Here is a 19,088-nt window from a genome sequence, read left to right on the forward strand (position 1 = left end):
AGATTCAAGCACTAATTTAAATGGAAGTAGCAGGGCAGCATTCAACTCCAAACCACCTCCAGATTACCTGTCAATTATTATTCCTGTAGATGACATTATTAACTACAATTTTAAAAAAGCGTTAAACATTGTTTTGGGAAAAGTTTTATATAACATGACACCAAGTGTATAGTTTAATGGAGCAGGGATATAAAAATAAAATAAACATAAAAGAGAACTGAAGAATGAGAATAACTATGTTTGACATTTTAGTGAAAAGTACATTTTCTTCCAGAAAAATAAATAAATAAATAAATAAAATATTGGGTTTAAAGTGTTCCTTTATTGGGGGCAGATAATGGAGGCAGGAATTTCTCTGGCCAAATCAATATCAAAATCAAATCAATATTGTGGGCTGGTCCAGTATTGGATCAGCCCACAAAATTGCTGCCTCAACCTTGTAGGTAACAGGTATTTCCTCAGAGCTGCATTACCACCTAGCAAAAGTAGCAGTGTATATTCCAGAAATGGCAAATAGATGTTGATAACCAACCTTAAGTGACCACGTATCGAACACAAGCCAGGGTTGTCAGAGAAACAGAGGAGGGTGGCACATAGTTTCCTTGCTGGCAATGCAGCTTTAAATATTGTCACTATGCTGTTTGTAGTAATTTGCCTGTGTCCATGATGTATTAGTATGGTGTAAAGGCCTCTACCTTACTTCTCATGTTTGTCAACCATCCGTCTACTTTGCTCCTCTCTTGTCAAGTGTGATGTTATTTTCTGTATGCTGTTATAAGCCGCCGCCATGTCGGCTCCTCTCTTTGCACTGTAGTACGTCCCGACTGTTGCCATGACAGTCATCAGGTACGTCTCCTCATCCTGGCTGTCACCAAGGCAACAACCAGGATGGTGTCATTCTCACCACCGCGCCCTGACGCAGCTGTCAGTCGGGCGCATGCACAACAGGTTGCCAGTAATTAATTAAGCCTCCTGTGCCTAATTATTGAGGCTGCTGCTGGAAAGTGCTGATTAGCTATTGCCACTATTTAAGGCAGTGAGGCCTCCCTGCCGGTTATAGCTTCAGTTCACACACTTGCTGACCTGCTCCATATCCTTGTGGATACTCTGCCTGTAATCTGACTGATACCTGTTCTGACTTCGGCTTGTACTGGACCCTGCTGTTTCCTGATTGTCCCTGACTTCTGCTTGTTTTCTGGATTCACCTTGCTTGCTACCAGGCCCGAACCTTGGCCTGTCCCTGGTTATTCTGATTGCTTCGGCCCCACCACCTTGGACTGTTCCTGGTTAGTCTCCTGTATTCTGGTTGCACCTCCCATCTCCTGCACTATGGTTTCTGTACATATGATCATACTACGCTGAGTTTAAGACTTCGGGGCATCCAAGTACCTGTGAGTGTAATGAGCTCTAAGGGAAAGGCGGCTGCTAAAGGCAGTTCATGTCTGTACCGTCAGCCATAACATATGCCAATGATTTGGTCTGCACAGTTGTGTATATTATTAATATAGAAAATGTCAGCTCCCACGGAATCTGTGTCGCCATACAAATAAACAATGAAACAGAAACAGGATCACTTTGTATTACCTGGTTAATATTGACATAGTCATTAGTACTGAAATGCATAGAAAATGTTGTCATTATCCAGCAAAGCATGATAAAAAAAATAGGTTCTGGGAAATATTAGTGTACATCAGTACTTCTGGGTAATCGTTTTTTCATTCGTCTTGCTCCTTTCCTCGTGGTTGTAGTTTGTAGGATGTTTACGACAACTGATTTACAAGTAATTGCAAAAAAGGTGCTGAAACTAATAGCAACCATACTGAAGTTTGCATTCATTTTCTACACCGTACAAGACAGAACGCATTGGTTGCTATTGGTTATCATCACATTGCACTGTTATTTGTGCACATTTTTCATAAATGACCCTCTAAATATTTATTATGTGTATTTTTTATATTTGTCTTTGACTTTGTAAAAAGTCCGCTCAGGTTACTGTTTTATCCACACTGACCTGTAGAACATTGTTGTGTTGTGTTACTGGATCTATCTGTCCCTGTGGATTTTTTAGACATTTTATTTGCCATTGTTTTACTACTACACGTGCAGCCGCTGAGATTGTTAGATTGAATGGATCTTGTCACATGATCTCATTATACCTACTATGTGAGTCACGCACTAGAAATGGGATTATACCGGCGGTTCCCAAAGTGTACGCCGCGGCTCCCAGGGGTGCCGCGGCGCTGTCACTGGGGTGCCGTGGGCCAGCCAAAAAAAAAAGAAAGAAAACAGAAACTTACCAATCCGCGCAGCACCGGAACCCAGCAGCCTCCTCTCTCCCGCAGCTGTTACTGACATCATTCTGTTTTCTTTCTTTTTTTTTTGGGCTGGCGTGGGGCAGAGGAAGGGGGACAGAGGGCAGACTGAGGGCAGAGGAGGACAGATGGCAAAGGAGGGGGACAGAGGGCAGAGGAGGAGGGGGACAGAGGGCAGACCAGGAGGACAGATGGCAGAGGAGGAGGGGGACAGAGGGCAGACCAGGAGGACAGATGGCAGAGGAGGAGGGGGACAGAGAGCAGAGGAGGAGGGGGACAGATGGCAGAGGAGGACAGATGGCAGACCAGGAGGACAGAGAGCAGAGGAGGAGGACAGATGGCAGACCAGGAGGACAGAGACCAGAGGAGGAGGACAGATGGCAGACCAGGAGGACAGAGACCAGAGGAGGAGGACAGATGGCAGACCAGGAGGACAGAGACCAGAGGAGGAGGACAGATGGCAGACCAGGAGGACAGAGACCAGAGGAGGAGGACAGATGGCAGACCAGGAGGACAGATGGCAGACCAGGAGGACAGAGGGCAGAGGAGGGGGACAGATGGCAGACCAGGAGGACAGAGGGCAGAGGAGGAGGACAGAGGAGGGGGACAGAGGGCAGAGGAGGAGGACAGAGAGCAGAGGAGGAGGACAGATGGCAGACCAGGAGGACAGAGAGCAGAGGAGGAGGACAGAAAGCAGAGGAGGAGGACAGAAAGCAGAGGAGGAGGACAGAAAGCAGAGGAGGAGGACAGATGGCAGACCAGGAGGACAGAGAGCAGAGGAGGAGGACAGAGAGCAGAGGAGGAGGACAGAGAGCAGAGGAGGAGGACAGATGGCAGACCAGGAGGACAGAGAGCAGAGGAGGAGGGCAGAGGAGGGGGACAGAGGGCAGACCAGGAGGGCAGAGGAGGGGGACATATGGCAGAGGAGGAGGACAGATGGCAGAGGAGGAGAGCAGAGGAGGGGGAGAGAGGGCAGAGGAGGGGGACAGAGTGAGAGATGGCAGAGGAGGGGCCAGTGTGACAGAGGGCAGAGGAGGGGGCCAGCGTGACAGAGGGGGCAACGTGAGAGAGGGCAGTGTGCCTGGATGCAGAGGGGGCAGTGTGCCTGGTTGCAGCGGGGGTAGTGTGCCTGGATGCAGAGGGGGCAGTGTGCCTGGTTGCAGTGGGAGTAGTGTGCCTGGTTGCAGAGCGGGCAGTGTGCCTGGATGCAGAGGGGGCAGTGTGCCTGGATGCAGAGGGGCATTTTTGCATACAACTAAATAAGTATTTCTGTCGTGACCTAAATACTTATTACAACTTTTTGACCCAATTACCTCTAAAACAGGACTGTTCAGTAATTATTTTGAAGGGTGCCTTGAAAACATTTGGAGACTCTAAAGGTGCCGCGAACTGCAAAAGTTTGGGAACCACTGGATTATACTGAACTTCATCACGTGTTTTCCTCTGTCCTATGGGAAGGAAATACAAATCACGTGATTTCAGTCCACGGTATTACGGCGATCTGTGCTTTAATATATATTATAATGAAAAACTTCTCGATATTGTTATATTTTAGAAGTTGATAAGAGGTAAGAGATTGATGTGAATGAGTTCTCTGTACATCGCTGCAGAATTAGTGGCGCTATATAAATAAATGATGATGATGATGATGATGATTCAGGGTAACTGCCATAGTTTCTTCATTTATTTCTGACCATCCCACTTGATTGCTCAAGTGTTTTTCTATATACCCATGTACTTTATTTGTAAACCAGAAAGAAAAAGAAATTGCAAACTCTTTGTTCAGAAATACAAGAGATATAGCAGGAAGCTGGGTGTAAAAATAACATCTCAGTACCCAGTAATTGAGAAAATGGCACCTACAAATTGCAGGTTCTAGTCTCAAATAAAAATGCAAAAATACTTATTTTGTATCAGAAAAGCAGTTACAGCTCAAAGAAATAATACTCTGAGCCGTTCTGCTCACTTCCTCTTATTTTCTCTCTATATAATTTTCAAATTATAGGTTTACGTAAAAAGAATAATTAAGTCAAGTATATCTTTCTTTAGAGAAGTCTGTTTCTGTGCACCAATTATGGAGCTTGAGGATACATAAAATGTCTGGATTCCTAACTTGTTATAGGAAGAGGGTATAACATCGCCACTCGTTTACATTTTAGAATAATGCAGTCAATATGGATACATGTCTCTGTTAGAATGTATTACACAGTCAAAACCACAGAGAATGTTACATACAGGGAGAGAAAGAACAAAACCGTAGAAAACATAAATATAAAATTAAAGCCAAAAGCAAATAATAAAAAAAAAAGTAAAAAGCCAAAATTTAAATAACTCTTTTCCCAAACAAAGTGTTATTCTTACTCTATGCTACCCACAGGGGCACTCATTGCTTTTCTTTGATTTTGAGCTGTCGTAATCCATAGGATTGCATCAATGGGAAATTCTTCTTTGTTTGTTATCACATAAGAGACAAAAAAAACAACAGCCCACTGAAAAGCTCACTACAAACTGATTGACCGGGTCTTCCTTCTACCACTAGCCAATCATCGACGGCCAGTGGTGGAAAATGTTTGTAATTGGATAAGTGGCTAACGGGACTCTTAGCCCATTATAATGAGATCACAGGAGTGATATTTTGGTTGATTTTTTTTATAAGAATTGGTTTCATTGCTGATTGACAATACAATATTATAATACAATATTTATGGATAACCGTTAGAGTCATCCACTTTGTGCTTGAATCCCATTGTCTCTGAATGTTTTTGCGACATAAAGTATGGCGAGCAGATTGAAGCAATAACAATTAATGCCATATGACTGAAAGTAGCGCACAAGAAGAATTGAGTAGGATTTTTCGTGTTCACCCTATACCTCCCATGGGGATATAACGTAGGCGTTAAAAGCTTTTCTTTGGACACGGTAGCGCAAAAAGCTGTACAAAATAATCGATAGCAAACAAGCAAAGGAATTAATTTGAATCAAACCAATAATGTATTGTGTTTTTATTCGTGAAGGATTATCATGCGCGAAAACAGGGAACCGAATTGGCTCCCATATATATTTGTGTGTCAGTTTTCTCATTTGTTATCTAGGGGCATCGGTTTTAATTAATTAAAACTTGTGTATGACAAGACAATGGGAACATACAGCAATGCAGTTAATGAATGTGTCTGAGTGATGTCACTTATCCCAAATGAACTGATAAGTTTCAGTGTAGTACAAGCTTATAAGCCGTTTCCAATGAACAAAACATCTACTTGCTCCCTTAGTTGTTCATAAGCAGAATGTAGGTGCTTAGTATTGATCTGATAAAGGAAACTAAGTTAAAACCATGGATGTACCTAGTGTACTCTGTCGGCAGGAGGTGCAGTCAGTTTCCTTACTATGTATAAAAGACTTTTGATGTATAATCTTTTACATCTCCTTAAATGGAGGAAATTGCTAAATTGGTGAACTTTCACATTTTGATGAAGGGTTACATTAAACTCTCGAATGTGAGAGCTCAGATGTATTCACAAGAAATGATGCAAGTGGTATATGAATAAACCCATTCACTGTGTTTTCTTTTTCTTAATCTGACATACAAAAGAAAACAGATTTCCTTTCTCTGTTGTATGAAATATATGGGCTCAGATTTCAGGACTGTAGCTGATCACATGGCCATCACAGCCTGTAAACTAACAAGGCAGGGATGTAGTCTATACAGCATAATAGCTCAACTCTGTAGAGCATGGGAACATAAACCCCCAAATTTTACATACCAATATATACATTCCTAGCTGTACCTTTGGAGGATAAATGCATTGGCCAGGCCTCAGGACCTCAGAACCATGATAGTCGTGGGCATCACGGTGGCTAAGTGGTTAGCACTTCTGCCTTACAGCACTGGGGTCATGAGTTCAATTCCCGACCATGGCCTTATCTGTGAGAAGTTTGTATGTTCTCCCTGTGTTTGCGTGGGTTTCCTCCGGGTGCTCTGGTTTCTTCCCACACTCAAAAAACATACTGGTAGGTTAATTGGCTGGTAATAAATTGACCCTAGTATGTGTGTGTGTATATTTTAGGGAATTTAGACTGTAAGCCCCAATGGGGCAGGGACTGATGTAAGTGAGTTCTCTGTATAGCGTGGCGGAATTAATGGTCGCTATATAAATAAATGGTAATAATAATAATAATAGTGACTTGAAAGCTAGGAAGAACAAGATCAGAGTCATCTGGACAAAAGAATCAACTAGCGGCAACCCCTGTACTTTTAACACTATATATAGTTGTTAGTAAGAACTTATACATGAATCTTCCCCAATACGGGACTTTAAACAAAGTATCGCAAATACATGAAAGTTTTAGTATACTTTGACGCTAAAGGCAGGTTGGGTCTCCAGCATCAGAGCCATATACATTTCCATCATGAAGGTTTCTTCTACTACGCTAAACACAAAGTAAAATATATAGATTATAGATCATTTAATTTTACTAGTAAAGCAATGAGTCTATACTGGATATCTGCCCCTTTGTTGACTTACTCCCTTACTGGACATCATCTTTACCCCTAACCCAGTGGATCCCAAACTTTTTCAGTTCAAGGCACCCTTGGAGTTTCCATAAGCCAAAATAATTACCAAGTAGTTCCCCACCTTGGTTACCACTAGCTCTGGCTGAGGCACCCCTGTGAGATCACCAAGGCACCCCAGGGAGCCTAGGCGCACAGTTTGGGAACCGCAGCCCTAACCTCTTGTTTTCCCTTCCATCTTACCAGAACTGTATTAAGACCACATGGAGCTATAGGTAAGGTTTGGGCCCCTTTCACTAATTTTGACTGTGCTCCCACGCACTACACCAACAGGACACCACACAAGTATACCAGTTGTGTCCTTTCCCCAGTGTAATGCCAGTACATAAGTAGACCACTGTACAGTCTCTGCACTCACCCTAGCCAATCAAAATCTGATCCATTGGTTAAGGTGGAGAACTGGTCATCAGCAGAACAACAAGAATGCAACAAACGGGAAGAAAACAGAAAAAAACATGTATGCATGCAAGTGTAGGGACTCGAGGTTACCGCTGGTTCTAATTCTGTTCTCTACTCCCTCCCTTTTAATAAGCTTCATTGCCTCACAAGCGCTCGCAAAGGCATGCAGACGGATACCTGGGGGTAAATGTATCAAGCGGAGAGTTTTCCGGTGGTTTTGAAAAGTGGAGATGTTGCCTATAGCAACCAATCAGATTCTAGCTATCAAATTGCAGAATGTACTAAACAAATGATAGCTAGAATCTGATTGTTTTTTCAAACCCACCAGAAAACTCTCAGCTTGATACATTTACCCCTTAGAGATTCCAAATCCTCTTTTATATTTGAATGATAAATTAGTCAGTTTTATGCGCTAGGACATTTCTTTGTAACTATTAGGCATGTAAATTGAAAGTCTTCTACAGAACGGTCCAGGCCACGCACAACATCCGTGTAAACAACTTAATGAGTGTTGACTGCAGCTTTTTAGACAAAACAAAACAACATCAGATCATGCATTCAGTATACAGGCCACGCAGAAAATGAAACAATTATACATTTGCATTACTTCAAATAATTGAGCTAGCTTTAGGTCACATGCAATTCACAAAGCAGTTCATTTCTACCTAATATGATAATAACAATATAACAGGGATTAAAACTAATGATTTTTTTTTTTTACTGCTTCTACCCTCGTGTGGGAGTTAATTGTTGAAAAAAATGGAGCAGGAATGTGGGGGCTCACAGAATAAACATACTCCAGGGAAGCAGATGCTACCGTGCTCTTCATTCTGACCACATCATTAATTTTTGGACTTTCGTGCAGCAAATGTTAACATATCAATATTTTTCTTCTTGTTAAACAGGAAACTCACAGTATTAAATAATCAGATGGAATACTGTATAATGTGTGCTGCATACAGTTGTATAGTTCAGATCAAGACATAAAGAGGACCTGCTAAAGGTACAGTCCAGAAAATTGCTGTAACAACCCTGGATTTTAATGACTAAAGTTATTTTATTAGTCCAACATTTATGTCTATGCAGATGTCTCAATCAGAACATACAACGATATTGTCCTGAATGCTAAAACACTGGGAATTGTAGACAATCTCACACATGAAAATCTGGTGGTTGATTCCTTTATCTTATAATGTGGAACCGCGCTCTCCTACCAAGGTCTGTGAGAGTTGCACCTGCTAAGGGTATCCCTCCCTTTAGAATAAATCCAAAATTTTATAATGCTGGGCGCTCATCAATTGATTATCAAGAAGTGCAGATCTAATATTCTATTGATGTCATAAAGCCAATGATTATTTGCTAACATTTATTAAAATACAATAAAATTACAATAGAAGTATGATCATGTGTTGCCATACATAAATGGATAAAATAACGATATGAGTATTACCAATACTAACAATTGATTAATGACAATATTGATGCGGTCTACACATTAATACACATATAGGTTAACAACCTACTGTATATTAGCAGGTATAACTTTATATAATAAAACAATCGATGACAATGAATGACAGTGATAATCTCTTTCAAAACCGTCCATAAAACACAGTCCTAATTTCTTTGGTTAATGACACATGTTGCTGGAGATAAAACCTTGTATGATATCAAGATATAATTAACAGTCCCCATGAAGGTTGGAAACTTCCGAAACAGAAGGAGTATCCGTCACGCTTGGCATCAATACATCAGCTATGAGGAATGGATTAGGCTCTTAAAATGTGTTAGTCCATGCGATATGAAATGATACTTGTGGTTTGTAGTTGGAATGAGTGTAGGTCCAGAATGCGCGGTGAATCCAATAATATGTCCCGATGTCCCGTAGTTAAAATACTAATAACAACTTGTCCCAACCGAAAAAAGAATAATGAAAAAGAGAAAAAGGAGAAAAAAAGGGGGGGGAGATGGATCAGCAGCGGGTGATCACGCCGCTGCTGTTAGCGGCTGTCGATGCGTTCCACTGTGGAGCGCAAACACACTTCCGGTATTGACGTCACTTCCGGATATTGCTTTGTGCCAATAGAGTGATAGTGGGTGGAGTCCCAACGCGTTTCGTCCTGCTCCGGACTTTCTCAAGGGCTATTGTGAACGTCTATGGTCCTGTGATTTAAATATGCTGGGGTTGAACCTGATAGGTTCCCAGATCTTTAGTGCCCCAGTCTTTGTTTTCGTATAATACAACTCATTATGCACACAATGAATGCGGTATAATTATGCTTTTAATAGTCCCTTCTGTCAGCATGATATTATACTGTCTTATATGTATCCTCAAAATACATGCAGCATTAAACAGTGTGCATTGTCATATTGTAATTGTCACAAGTTACCTCATTTCAATGATATTAATACATGAGTTAAATGAAAACATATATAGAAATAAATATATAGACATATAAACATTGAATGTACAACAGAGATTCTTTTGTAAACAGATTCTGTTTGCAATAGCATAAGGAAACCATTTTTTATATATAGATGACAAAATATGGGAATAACCGTGATCCTTAAGGGCTTAATGGTATATATATTTTGCACATGCTAATTATGATAGCTCATAATAAAGATTGGGGAACAAATATGAAAATTGAGGGAACAAGTATAATAATTGACAGTGATAAGATGACATTTAGGAGGATCCCATGTTCTATAATCTGATTCCTCTTTGGAATCCACTTTTGTTTTTGGTCTGGGTGTAGTGCAGATAGCACTGGAAAGCGTGAGGGATGGGGAGGAACCTACAGCACCGGGTATTCATAGGTAGTCTCCTATCCCATTACTTACCTGGCCCTCTCTGCTTGGCTTCCAAGATCGACTGGGATTGGGCATAACCAGAGAGGTATGGCTGTAAAAATTTTTTTAATAAATGTTAGCAAATAATCATTGGCTTTATGACATCAATAGAATATTAGATCTGCACTTCTTGATAATCAATTGATGAGCGCCCAGCATTATAAAATTTTTGATTCCTTTATCTGTTTAGTTCCTGGTAAATAATATTAGATAATATCAAGGGGCCTGATTCATTAAGGATCTTAACTTAAGAAACTTCTTATTTCTGTCTCCTGGACAAAACCATGTTACAATGCAAGGGGTGCAAATTAGTATTCAGTTTTGCACATAAGTTAAATACTGACTGTTTTTTCATGTAGCACATAAATACTTGATAACTTATTTGTACACTGAAATTTAAAGTTGATATTTGTGTGCTACATGAAAAAACAGTCATAATTTAACTTATGTGCAAAACAGAATACTAATTTGCACCCCTTGCATTGTAACATGGTTTTGTCCAGGAGACTGAAATAAGAAGTTTCTTAAGTTAAGATCCTTAATGAATCAGGCCCCAGATTCCTTATCGTTAAAGGGCAGGGAACAAATTGTATTTTAGTTTGATTTTTTCTTATTTCTGGTTTATTGTTCTGCTAGTTGCTCTGTTCCAACCATCCAGTCATTTAGTGAAGGAGAATAGTTTGTTTGCCATAATGGCATAACACTCCCATAAGGCTCAATTGGTAGTAAATGTTCAATAAATTAATCAGGTTCCATTTGGCAAAAACCTTAATGGGATAGTAACTTAGGCTTACAAATTTGAAACAGACTGAACCAATATTAGTGTGAGTTATAGAACTGTGCGGAGATCTCCATATCGGCCAGCACGGTGGCTAAGTGGTTATGACTTCTGCCTTACAGCACTGGGGTCATGAGTTCAATTCCTGACCATGGCCTTATCTGTGAGGAGTTTGTATGTTCTCCCCGTGTTTGCGTGGGTTTCCTCCCTCACTCCAGAAACATACTGGTAGGTAAATTGACCCTAGTGTCTGTGTCTGTGTGTGTGTGAGGGAATTTAGACTGTAAGCTCCAATGGGGCAGGGGCTGATGTGAGTGAGTTCTCTGTACAGCGCTGTGGAATTAGTGGCGCTATATAAATAAATGATGATGATGATGATGATGATAAATGAAATCTGCACTGTGATTGGTTTAAGACTGCAACTTGGTGATTGGTTCACTGTCAGCAGTCTGTTTATGCATCACCCATGAAAAGAATCAGATCACAAATTGAAGTCCTTCATTTGGATCATTTAAATAAGCAGAAATAGATATATCTGGATTTTGTAACTGTTTATTAACGGAAAAAAAAAAAGATATTAAAAATATAATCCCTATGATTGTCTCACTTTGAAATCATGCATAGAAGGGCGTATCAGTAAAGATGTCGCCCGATTCATGCTACAACCATTTTCTCATGTAAGGCGTGTTTTCCTAGTACTCATTGAGCCAAAATGACATATGCTGCTTGTGTAAATAATTAAAAATAAAACTTCCCTTCAGTTCAACATTATGCAGTGTATTGAATCTGTAATAAAAAAAAAGTGCTTCTGAAGTTTGAAATATCTCATGTTTATTTAATATTTAAAATCCAAGGGAATAACTTCAGAAGCAAAAGATGACATTTCACAGAATATACAGTATGTAAACTGCTTTTAAGACGCCGGATGGTAATGCATTTTCCATATTACAGGCATTAGTATGTTGGGAACTTTGTAAGAACATTTCGGGAGTTTTATTTTAGATGGCCCAAAACAAATATTTGACATCATTTATAGTGGTTCACGCAGCTTTCCTGAATAAGTCATTTTAAAAAGAGGAATATATTTGTAACATCTCATGGAGCAAGGCTGAGTGGATCACTGAACCGTGACTTCCACCACTAACAGTGTATAGATTATATTGCCAAGCTCAGACTATAAGAGTGTATCTCAGGTCACATTAGCAAGACACCTGAAAAATCTACAGGATCAAGGATACTATTAAAACGTTCTTAAGACCACCACACTGGCAGTGCAAAGTATGTTAGCAATACATTATTGTGAGTCAGATAATAGCAGCACGGTTGCGTAGTGGTTAGCACTTCTGCCTTACAGCACTGGAGTCATGAGTTCAATTCCCAACCATGGCCTTATCTGTGAGGAGTCTGTATGTTCTCCCTGTGTTTGCGTGGGTTTCCTCCGGGTGCTCCGGTTTCCCCCCACACTCCAAAAACATACTGGTAGGTTAATTGGCTGCTAACAAATTGACCCTAGTGTGCGTGTTAGGGAATTTAGACTGTAAGCTCCAATTGGGCAGGGATTGATGTGAGTGAGTTCTATTTAGATATAAATCACATTTTGATGAGAAGAACGACCAGCTCAAGCTCCAGTCTCATATATCAATGGTCTCTCTATCCAATCAGAGATATAGGTCTTCCTCCTACATGAAAACTCTACATTTCTCTTTTGTCAAATGCATTTCACTCTTATCATTGGGTAACCTCTGTAAGCATTAAATATATTCTTCCACCTTTAGAAACACTAAATATCACAAAATGTTCATATATTACATAAAAAAACTAAAAGCAAATACATTTTTTTATTTATTTAGCACACTTCTTAGACATATTTTACAATTCTTGAAAAACAGTTTTAGGTACAGAATCATATTTTTTCCTGTTCGTTTTTTCTTATTTTGCCAGATTTTGCATTTCATTTACAAACGTGCACTAGGAACCTCATTCACAATGGCACGTATCTGCCAATTTTAAATGTATAGTATGCAAATTACTCGGCGCATGCTCAGAACTGAGACATACGCCAGTAAAGGCAGCCCTGTCCGCTCCATGTTCTAACACAAAGGACACTTACTTCAGCCTACGATTTTGGGGAGTGAACGGGGCAGGGACGGGGTGTTTTGTCGTAGTCAATGTACAGTAAGAGAGTGCCACACTCAAGTGCATGCAGCGACTTCCAAATCCAGCTCTGGGCATCACAAAGCTATTTGTTTTGCTGCCGTGTTTCTTGCTGCAGCTAAAGGCCTAGTCTAAGTCCTGACTACTAGTAAAGACAGTTTCATATGCATGCTATAACATGTGTTTGCATTCAGGAGCAACTGTAAAAATGTGCTTTATGTTCAGTAGACATTAACAGCATCCTAATAAAAGTATGTCATGGGAAAAAAAAAATATTCCCCCCTCCCCTTTCTTTCTTAACTGTTTATTATTAATGCCTTAATTATTTAGTGGTGACATTAATTATATATATATTTTTCTTGTGTTGTAGAGCACAGGAGATCTACAACCAAATTCATCAGCGCAAGTATCTTCAGATCTATGCCTTGAGGAATTTGGGCGCGCGCAAAGCCGAAATATGTGTGTCTTAAACCAAACTCAGGTTGCGCTCAGTATGCCTGCCTTGATTGATCAGGCCATACATAAATTTGCATTGAAAAAGCTTTGGTTTATATACATGTGCATCTAGATTGATTTGCCACCAAGAGCATATCAAGGTATTCAGCAAACTAGAAGAGCGCCTAAGCGTGCGGACAGTTGAAACAATGTGAGAATGTGCTCTGTTCAAAAGTGTAATGTAATGAAAAGGGTGCATGTGACGGTTAAACGTTCTGTTTTTTGTTCTAAAATACTGCTCCGTCTGGCTTAAATTTGGGCTTAAGTTATTCATGAAAGGAAGAAACATCAGCAGAGAAATGGATCAGGCTGTGATTTTCAGACGGGTTTGAAAAATGGAGATGTTGCCTATAGCAACCAATCAGATTCTAGTTATCATTTATTTAGCACATTCTACAAAATGACAGCTAGAATCTGATTGGTTGCTTTAGGCAACATCTCCACTTTTCAAACCTGCAGAAAACTCGCAGTTTGATACATTCACCCCCAGGACTCTAAGATTGTGCCCTCTCCAGCCCTAATTTTGCTCCTTTTGCTCCTCAAGATAAGGCTTCATTTTTGTGCCATAAAACTAGGTGCACCATTGCACAAGGGCATAACGCATACTTGGCAACTTTGGTAATTTGTTTTCTGGGAGGTCCGGGGGCAGGTGGGCGTGTGGGGGGGGCAAGGTTTGGAGAACCCCATAGTTGGCCCTGCCCCCAGGGGGCGGGGTCACAATGAGACATGGATCGTGTCAGTAAGCTCCATCCCCTCCATTTTACTTGCAGAACTGACCGGGATATGGGAGGTTGACCTGCTCTCCCGGGAGTCCGGGAGGACTCCCAGAAATTCGGGAGTCTCCAGGAAATTTTGTGAGAGTAGGCAACTAAGGCATAACTACAGTGGCACAAATATAGCACAAATCTAGGCAAACTTGGGAAGATCGAGGCACATAACACTGTGCCTCAGTTATTTTGCGATTCTTAAATTAGGCCTATTATTCATTAAAAAAAAAAGCAATATTTTGTGGCTCTAACAAAAACATTGTTGCTCTAATTATCATTTCAAATAAAGTATTAAATAGTTTTATAATGTTGCACTGCAGAGAAACCCCTAAAACCTCAAATTAAAAACAGGCATCGACATGCTGGCTTCTAGCCCATTTTCACAATCGTTCTTTGTCTTTTCTGTGAGGTATACGGTAACAACAGAAAACAGGATGGATGCTGTTAAGCAAAGAGAAATTTAAAAGAGTAATTATGGTATTACACAGGGCCATGGGGTGAATTGTTGTAACTAGATACAACATTTTTTTTTTTTTTGCTTTCAAATAAAATCTCGCATAACAACATATAAGCCTGAAACTCTACGTTAAGCAAAGTGTCATATTTCATGGCATAATACTCCAGGTAAATTTAGCAGGCTGAATTAGCTATTTCTGTAAATTTGGGAGAGAAGAAAGACAGCTGGTATCCAAAAACAATAAAAGGTCCTGAAAATTTTCCTGGTCCAATTGCAATGTACGTTATGATCAAGTAAGTTCTTATCGAGATCAGAGCCTACGGCCAATTGCTTGACTGATTTTTAGCGGTCAGGTTAACCAAACTAAGTTTCATGTCAAGATCTTCATCACTATTAGCATCAATAGCCAACAGACACTTTCACAGGCTCCTCAAATCGACAGACATTTCTAGAGTTACTGTGCACTGTGGCATATACTCAATTATGCGTCTATCTATTGCCGTATTTGATGCTGTTGACACTACATGTTTGTCATTCCCACACTATGTAATTATGAAATATGTCAGATAGATTTTTTTTCCCCCGGATTTGCTGTTACAATCCCCAGGCAGAAAGCATTAAGACAGCTTTTAGAATTAATTAAGTGAACTTGTGAGGCTAAATTTTAGCTTTTTATTTTTGGAGAAATAGTTATATTTTCGGAGGGAATAACTCAGAAGGATCAATTGTATTTGCCCTGTGAAAGAGAAGATTGATGGAAAATTACATACTCGTTAATTGTTTTACATTTGTGTCTATTATAGTACAAAATGGAAAAATGTCTTTACAACAGGACACATTACTAAATATATGGATTACATTGGCTCTAACTAAACATTAGAGAAGAGAGAATGCTCCATTGACTTAAATTCTGTTACCCCAGTTGAGAAGTGGATGGATAGCACCAAGCAAATCCCATTATTTATCAAAATCAGCCTGTAGGTTTGGCCATAATGGGTGCAGTTAACTAAAGAGGGAGTTGCAAGAGTAGATGTGGGCATAATGTGAGGACCTCTTCTTCCAGGGATGAGTTACACCACCTGGCTTCTTTTTTGGGAAATATTTGTTAATTAAAAACTTTGTATTAATGAAACTAATTTTTTTTATCAATTCCAGTTGTCAAATATTTACCAAAAAGTTCCTGTAATTCACTTCATAACTTGACTCCAAAGCCCTTGAGCCAGCCAAAGTCCATTCAATCCCAAAACAATTGTTTTGCTCCCCTACAAATCACTTGAAACAAAACATAAATGTTAATATTAGAAAACAAACATTATGGCATTTTGGATGTAATTTTGAGGTCTGCTTAGCTAATGTCTTATTTTAGCTCACCATTCCTATTTCGTATTATGGAAAGTGATAATTATATTTCCAAACATGCTTCACTGTGTATAGAAGTTCTTTGGAACTGTATTTCACATAATGGGCCATGGAACCTGGCAATATTTATACAGTTATGAAAACTACTTATTTCTTCATTTCTTATCAATAGAACAGCTTCTCTCCTAATGGTATTCAGTGTCAGTCATCGAGTCCCTGTATTTCTTAGACAAAACTCTGTACCACAGTGAAACTGATTACCTATATGGGAGATATTAACATGAAAGGATCAGGCAATATTAATTAGTGATGTTCGAACAGTTAAAGCATTTCATTGCTTTCACTGGTTCATTGAATCGATACTAAAATGCAAAAAATTGCAGAAATGTCTAAATATTTTGACCAATTGAAAAAATTAAGCTGGAGTTAAGAAAGTCGAATAGGTTGGACCACGTTCAAATCTGTTTGACCTTGTTCGCAAACATGATCAAGTTGGTTTGCACATGTGTGAACTATATCAAAGTTATTGTAGCTTAAATGGATACATTTGTGTCGAGTGATGAACTACAAACGTGGTATTGTTCTCAGTTGAAATTTAAAAAAAGTTAAAATACTTTTCTGCTATTTAAAAATATTACCTTGAGTTCAAAAATAAAAATATTTAGCACACTACTTACTTAACGCGAACAGTGACCATGACCTGCAATCCTTGAACGTGAACAGTGGATAAGAACGGCGAACTTCATTTGGTGATTGCACTGCAATTATGTTTGAATTTTGAACTGGTTCAGAATTTTTGACCATGTTTTGACCATGTGAAATGTTAATCACTCAGACTGATAGCTTAACAGCAGTAATGTACTAGGAGTGGACTGTTGCCTCAGCCAAAGTTCAGAAACCAGGAAAAGTGTTATAGAACCACAATTAAGTTGTCATAGAGTGTCATAGAGTGCCAGCTAGCTTTTCTGCCAATTTCATCTTTGAAGATGCTCTTCAGTCCTGTCTTCAGGTCATGACATGCCCCTAATGTAGACATGCCACTACTGATTCATGGTTTGTTGATATTTTGAATAGATATCACTCATTATCACCACAACTAGCTGCCACTGAATCCATTCTAGGCTAAATTTGGCGTTGACCAATTCCTACCACTACATATGAACATAGAAATGGATGCCGCTTGGATGGTGTCCGATCCTGACATATGAACAAACATACTACATTTGTACATACAGATCCAGGGAACAGAGAGGGCAAGAGACAGAACATAGAGAGAAAAGAGATATAGGAAATAAATACAGCTAGACACCATAGAGAGAGCATAGAGAAATAGACAGCGCACCAGCACAGAGAGGGACAGCGCACTATTAAAGTCATTTTATTGTTTGCCAATAAGCATTGTCTATGCAATTTGTGTGGTTCCAAAGCACAAAGCGATTTATTAGCAAAAGCAAAAGAATAAGTTCAATAAATAAGTAAAGCCGATACATACGCTGCACTCTGGATCCAGCATACAGTCATTCAATCCTGAAGTCTGTGGTCAAAATGACTGCATGCCGAGCCCCTGCTTATATACAGTCAGTGATACAGTGAAAACAATACAGATGATTTGGCATGTGTCAATAGGTTTATTAGCATTACACACACAATACCATACTTGATTATTAATTCCCTATAATCCATATCTTGCATACGCAAGGTGCGATTGAACCGGACGTCTGCAGATAAATAGGGGATTAGAATAATACTAGACATGATATGTTTCCTGTGAGCTGAACCCTAGATCTCACGGACATGTACATATAATCTTATAATATTTAACTATAAACTCAACAACATCTGTTTATAAACGAATGTGAATCGGAACTATTATAAAAATGAACTATATACAAGTGAATGTGTAAGTCTGAGTGTATGCGTGCATTATTTATCGTGCGATTGCGCCATGATATGTAGCGTACTGATTGCAATCGCACGGTAAAACAATATTAATCAATATACTTTCTTTCATCCAATTATTCGATTTTGACAGCATTGACACATGGAAAGAATAAATTGTATTTAAATACTAAGAGATAGCAAACAAGACACAAGCACAGATAGATAGATAGCTCTCAGACAAAGAGATAGCACAAACATATTTTAAAAAATGGAGTACAGAGAAAAATTGTGTAAAATATTCCATAACTAGAAGAGACATATTTTCAAGTGATTTACCTCAATATTTTAATAATTAATAATTTGCACTTTTTTTTTCTTTTTAATCAACTTTTCAGGATATCATTTAAAGAGATGGAGGTATGTGCTTTAAAATGTTTCTAAAATCCTGATATGTGTAGTGCCCTTTAAGGATTTTTTGTAATATGCTCCTTTATTTTTAGATATAGGGCAGGTAAATGGGGAAATGTTATGCATGCTGCTAGGTTTATTCTGGCAAAACAATTAGTTTGCTTGCTATTTGTGTTTTTTTTTTCAGTATAGGAATTACATGATGCCTACAAAAGATGAAGGCAGCCATTTTGTGTAGGTCTGAATCAATAGTTACCCTATTGGTTCACTAGAAGTAAGTTACATAACGGAGGTGCTGACAATACAAACTATTAATTCACTAGAAACATGTGCCTCAGTATATCATTTGTAATTTGCTATGCATCTTAAATATCAAATACAGATTTATATATGATGATATCACAAAGGTCGTAACTTGCGCTTTTGTTAAAATGTAGGTCCCAGGAGACCAGTATTAATTTACCAAGTGCAAGCAAAGGGATTTTCAATGTGTGATAAGGCTCACTTATTAAATAAATATATATTTTTTAAGGCTTATTGCAGTGCCTAACACAATAGTAATTTTCCATGTTTTATAGAACAATTTATGGCAGACTTGCAACTCATTTTAAATAATGTGGTTGGGAATTAGAAATGTAATTAAGGTGAAATTAAT

At 39.1% G+C, this 19,088-nt stretch overlaps 1 pseudogene; it reads right to left on the reverse strand.

Moving 5' to 3' along the window:
- Positions 1–10,076: 10,076 nt before the first annotated feature.
- Positions 10,077–10,194, reverse strand: LOC142159654 (5S ribosomal RNA; annotated as a pseudogene).
- Positions 10,195–19,088: the final 8,894 nt, after the last annotated feature.

The sequence above is a fragment of the Mixophyes fleayi genome, chromosome 5 (assembly GCF_038048845.1).
Source record: "Mixophyes fleayi isolate aMixFle1 chromosome 5, aMixFle1.hap1, whole genome shotgun sequence".
In the NCBI taxonomy this organism is placed as follows: domain Eukaryota; kingdom Metazoa; phylum Chordata; class Amphibia; order Anura; family Limnodynastidae; genus Mixophyes; species Mixophyes fleayi.